The sequence below is a fragment of the Nicotiana attenuata genome, chromosome 2 (assembly GCF_001879085.1).
Source record: "Nicotiana attenuata strain UT chromosome 2, NIATTr2, whole genome shotgun sequence".
Lineage (NCBI taxonomy): Eukaryota > Viridiplantae > Streptophyta > Magnoliopsida > Solanales > Solanaceae > Nicotiana > Nicotiana attenuata.
The window spans coordinates 55,653,698-55,658,793 of NC_031990.1; positions in this window are offsets into that span (position 1 = coordinate 55,653,698).

Consider the following 5,096-nt stretch of genomic DNA (forward strand, 5'->3'; position numbering starts at 1 on the left):
CCCCCCCCCCCCCACTTTTTGAATATTCTCAACTGAATATTCAGGAAGTGGAAAGTTTATTTATGGCAGGAATATTTGCCACCTCTTCCCGAAATCATTATGATGTGCCGTAGTTCAAGACACATGTCTGATTGTGCTTTATTCTGAAGTTTGCAGTGATTTTACAAGAAATGAAGGCGTTGTTGATCACGCCCAACTATGCCTTATAAAAAGGGCTAAGCGGATGTTGCAAATATAATCTGAGTATTTAGACCAGAGTCGAACCCACAAGAAATTAACCTATCAATTACTCTCTTTAGACTTACGAAATTCTACGTAATCAACTTCCCAAACGTTTTGAATACAATTGAGGATGTTTCTACTAACTAAGACTGGCTGTAATTAAAAAAATAAAGACTAACTATGATTATGTTGTAAACAATTAAGAGAAGGATCTAAGGTTATGATTTCCCCTATTGATGGAATTCCTTCCGGTTATGTTTCACATAGATTCGCCTAATCGTCTCTATCAATCATGAGCACTCTTATTACGGTAAATCTCTCCCGAGTAATCACGATAATTTACTAGACGCACTCTCCCGAGTTACGCTAGCTGGCTTTGTTTATTACAGCTCACTTTAGATTCCACCCAAGGCTTCGTTATCCCTAATCCCGCCTTTAAACCCTAGGTTATTGATCCCTCATATAGTTTGGGAGTGGTGTTGTTCAACAAATATCTAAATATGCACTCTCTCCCGAGTTATGCACACTAAATAGGCACAACTAATTGAGGATCCTATAGATTAACTACAACAAGAACGCAGTTGAACAAATAGAGAATAAATTGGGCAAACTATATTAACGTAACAAGAACTTCATCCTTCAATAGGTTCCATCAAAACCCTAGATTAAGGAATTAGCTACTCATAACGAAACAGGATAAAACTACTAATTTGTTCATAATGTGCAATTGAAATAATAAAGAGAAGATAGAAAAACTCTAATGGTTGGTTGCTCTTCTCACACTTGTTCTTGTCTCCAAAATAGTCTAAAAAAACAAGCTTCATCCTTTCTTGGGCGAGCATCTTGAGTTTATAAGGGTTTGGAATAAGTTTTTCCCGATTTACACTTTGGTCCCAAAAGTTATGGGCAGCTGCACAGTTCACCGCGACCGCGGTGAGAGCCTATCATTCTGCCTCGCTTCATTAGCTTACTGCGGTCCAGACGCGGTCGACCGCGGTCGCGGTGGCTCAAGCCCAGTCCTCTTTTTTTTTTTTTCCGCTGGGGTGCTTCTTGATTGGCCTTTTTTCCACATTATTGACTCCAAAACACTCCATAGTTGTTCCTAACTTGGATTAATCTCTGCGAAGTAAAAGAACACCAATTATAGCATTTTGTTATCATTTAGCCTTTCAAACAACAATAAAGCATGACATTTAGGGTATAGATATCGTCTATATAGCCTATTATCAACACCCCACACTTAAATCATTGCTAGTCCTCGAGCAATCCACCACACTCTATCAAAGTTCCTTCCCCAAGCTTTTCCCTTAACGTATCACACCAAGAACAATTCACCAAAGTTGCACTTAGTAGTGAACAACCTTTGCCTCAAAAGTCGAATTTCACGTGCCGTGCAATATTCATACTTACTCAAACTACTCTATACAGAGGCCAAGACTTACCTTTCCTTTGTGATTCACATGCCCTCACGTCACACAAGAGAGTAGTTACACAAACAATATTATTAAGAACAATTAGGAACTCAGATAGACAAAATTTGCTCACTCTCAAAAAGAACATTCACATGCCACAAAGATGCACCATAGGCTTGTCCGTAGTGTACTACTCTACTAATCGAGCCTATTCAGTCTAAGATCAATTAGGACTTCACTTGGTTGTAATATAGGTTAAAGGATGGGTATGATATATTTGGATATAGTGACTAACCTCCCTAAGCACTTTTAATACACTTACATTAACCTCCAAAATCATACTTATGTCAACCAGAAGTTTCACCCTATTTTTATTTATAACATCCCCTTCCTTTACGTGCATTTGTATCAAGCCACCACTTATCAACTACTACATTTATTCATTCTCTTTTTTTTTTCTTTTAAGTGGTGCTTCTTCTTTTACTTTTCCAAAAACTGCACATTTCCTCTATTTCATTGATTCCACTCAAAAACCAAACCACCACTCCACACTTTAACTTTTGCATATCTCAAGGCCATTAAAGTGCTCATGGGAGGTAAAAGGGGTTCAAACAGATGGCTATTCAAACAATTGGGTAAGGTTCGCAATGTGGTTGCCAAAGAAACATGCTTATAGGCTCAACGGGGTTAACTACGATGTATTACATTTAAGTGGGTCTACTTTATATATCTGGCTTAACAAAGAAATGCCTATATCACTTCTAAGATTGAATGAAGCTACTATTTCGTTTTGCAAACACACTGGGCAAGTTCTAGGCATCAAATGTAAAGCATAGAATACAGTACAACTCAAACACACATGGCACATGACTCACTCCAGATTGGTTTATCAAGACACTCTCTTTTGAGTGTTCAAGTCAGTTACAAACATACAAATTTAAGGCACTTTAGCAAGAGTCAACCACTGAGACTAAGCGTTATACTCTAGTGTCTACTGTGTTCAGGTGTATTAACGCCAATGGTTTCTCTTTCTATTTCAGCTCGTAGCCCATCAATACTAACTAAAAACTAAAAATAAAACAAACAAAAGAAAACTACCTACACCCGGTTCATGCTAAACCCTTGGAAAAGAATCGTGGCCCAAAGAAAAACCAAGGGGGACTTACTACACTACCTAAAATAAAAAATCTTTATGGTTTTTTTTAGACATACTTCCCTCAAGAAATTGTCTAAAGGATCCGTTATCAGGAAGAGTCCTTATATTCCTTTTTTTTGTTTTTTTTTGTTCGACTAATGTCCCTTAAGAGACCTGTCGAAAGGTGTCCGTCTTCGGGCCAAGTCAAAGTTAACTAACATGACCCTAAAATACCAAACAATCAAAAAGAAAGCAACATCATACAAAGTTATACAATCTTTTTACAACAACAACCATCCCCCACCCCAATCTTAAAACTTGGCATGTCCCCATGTCAACAATTATAAAGCAGAGTAAGGTAAGGGGACTTTCCTGAAGCTCAATCCTGATCGGATACAGTGCCAGGATCGAGGTGACATGCTCGTCCTAGTACCCGAAGCCAGCCCATGATCTTTTTCTCCGATTTGGCCTACTAGGTGGTCAAGTTGTCAACTCGGTTGCCCAGGTCAGTGACAGAAGTGCAGAGTCCAGCCATTTCTTGCTCCAGGGCGGTCAGACGGGTACTTCGGCGGGCCTGTGATGATCCCGCCTCATCAGCTTTCGGTGGTGGTGGGACAGCAGTGTCTCAGCGGCCTCATCAGCTTCATCATCATCATCAACTACCACTACCGGCTCTCCTCCCACTGTTATCTTGCTAGCCCGGAATGGGGCTTTCATAGGCAGTTTCCCATCTACTCTGGAATTTTCAGGGACTCGTGCAGTGCGGCAATGTTTTGTTACCAGAGAGGGGAAGTAAAACCCTTAACTTCTGGAGAGCGGATGAACATCTCATCATGAAGGAGCTTGGCGACATCAAAATCCTGGTGGGTCATAAAACAATAGATAGTTGCTGCTCGTGGCCCATTGACATCGGTGGTGTTGCTGAAGGGCAGCAACCGGCTGTTGATTGTGAGCCAACACTTAGCCTCCCAATTGAGAGACTGGGAGTTCAGTGTGATCCGGTGCTTAATCCATATATACTCTCTATCTGGCATACATATTGTTTCAAGAATCCGTGCCCACCAAACATTCGGGTGGCGATAAAAAAAGTAATGATCTGTATCCCTCGTGAAAACTGGCAGCCGGTAAACTCGGCGGATGGCCTCAAGTGATGCATCTACACGGGTGTTGCACACTGTAACTACCCCATTGACATGCTCCGGGCAGTTAGCATAGAATTCCCTAACCATCTGGACATTCGCCACTTCCGGTTCATCAAAGAAGATGTCCAGCTGACACCTCCCCAACTCATTGAATATATTTGGGCATTCCGCCTGCAAGGCTGGTCCATCAGTATGCACTTCCGGTAATAGTTTCTTGGCCGCCTTGGCATTATACCGGTCCTCAGTTGGGTTGGAGACAAACCTAGCGCGGTCAAACTGGGCCGCACTAGCTTGACCCCTAGCTCTAGAAGAGCTGCCCGGTCCACTAGCGGAGGACCCTGTGGCGCGTCTCTTCCTAGATGGATGCATTGTACCAGCCAAAATAGACAGAGGCTCCTATCAGTGAGGGGTTGAGTTGTGCGAACCTTGGGTGGTTGCTCAGACTTCACCACTACCAAGGCCACATTAGCCTTTAGAACACCATTGGGACAATTTCACAAACACCTTGTGAGCAAGGCACTATCCTAACACATTAGCCCTCATTGATACATCAATTCATCCCCCAAATCAACAATTTGTACTTCACCATTTCACCCCACAACAATTAGTCTAACACCCACAAGCATACACTTCTCTACAATATTGTGCTCACACCACTCTACAACATTGTGCACATACCCCATTAAAAAGCAAACAGGAAAATCAAAAGACAAAAAGAATCTATTAAAAATACTACACAATCAAAACAATGAACTAACTTAAAAACTACCACCAAAATACAAGAGAAGAGAGGAAGAAGGTTGACATACCTGGAGGCAGAGAGTGAGAGGAATGGAGGTTGAGGGAGATGGGTGGGGTTGGGTGGGGTTGTGAGAGAACTGAAGAAGAAGAAAGGAATTGGGAGTTAGGGTTCTTAGAGAGACAGAGGGGATGGGGAAAATAGGGGTTGAATGGGTGTTACTATTATTAAGGGGGCGGGGGGAATTTTGAAAAGAAAATAAAATAGAAAATAAAAAAACTGAAATTAAACTTACCTGGGCGACGGAAGGTCGCGAATCACCGCGGTCCCACCGCTGCCGCGGTGATTTAAAGAATTCAAGGCAGAATGTTCTCGTTCCACCGCGGTCACGGTGGGTCGAGCAAAATCGAGGCAGACTACTCGTCATTGACCACAGTCGAGCCGCG